We start from the raw sequence: 627 nt of genomic DNA, 5'->3' as shown, positions 1-627 counted from the left end.
ATATTATTTTACAGAATAATAGAATTAAAATTTCTTTCATTAAAACTCTTTCTAACATGGAAGTATCCAAAGAGCATTTGAGGCACATAATGCTTTATGAGTACAAAAAAGGAAACTCAGCAACCAAAGCGACTCGAAACATACTCAGTTTATAGGAAAGAATGCTTGAAAGAAAGAACTTGTAGAAGATGATTTGCAAAATTCAGAAGTGGAGATTTTAGCCTTGAAGATGAAGATCAAACAGAACGTCTAGTTGAGTTTGATGATAAGCTCCTTGCGGCATTACTTGAAGAAAATCCTGCATTATCAGTTGAAGAATTGGCAATAAAGCTTAGTTCAAACCATACAACTGTTCATCGTCATCTTCAACAACTTGGAAAGGTTCCTAAACTTGCAAAATGGGTGCTTCAAGAATTGTCCGAAAGTTACTGCAAATCCCAAGTTGACATCTGCTCTTCTTTCCATTCTCATGAACTCAATTCACCCTTTTTGGATAGACTTGTGACTGGTGATGGAAAATGGATCTTCTATCGAAATGTTAAATGTTGTAAACAGTGGCTTGGTAAAAGGGAAAAAGCTCAACCACAACCAAGAAGGGAACTTCATGGGAAAAACGTTCTTCTCTCT

The 627-nt window shown here is 35.7% G+C and overlaps 1 protein-coding gene across 7 annotated transcripts in view; it reads right to left on the bottom strand.

Annotated features, from left to right (window-relative positions):
* LOC106869178 (uncharacterized) overlaps window positions 1–627 on the bottom strand; it is a 100,254-nt gene that overhangs the window by 85,616 nt on the left and 14,011 nt on the right. The window lies entirely within an intron of this gene.

Source organism: Octopus bimaculoides, chromosome 5 (assembly GCF_001194135.2).
Source record: "Octopus bimaculoides isolate UCB-OBI-ISO-001 chromosome 5, ASM119413v2, whole genome shotgun sequence".
Taxonomy (NCBI): Eukaryota; Metazoa; Mollusca; class Cephalopoda; order Octopoda; family Octopodidae; genus Octopus; species Octopus bimaculoides.
The sequence above is the reverse complement of the archived record's forward strand: the minus strand, read 5'-3'. Positions and strand labels throughout refer to the sequence as shown.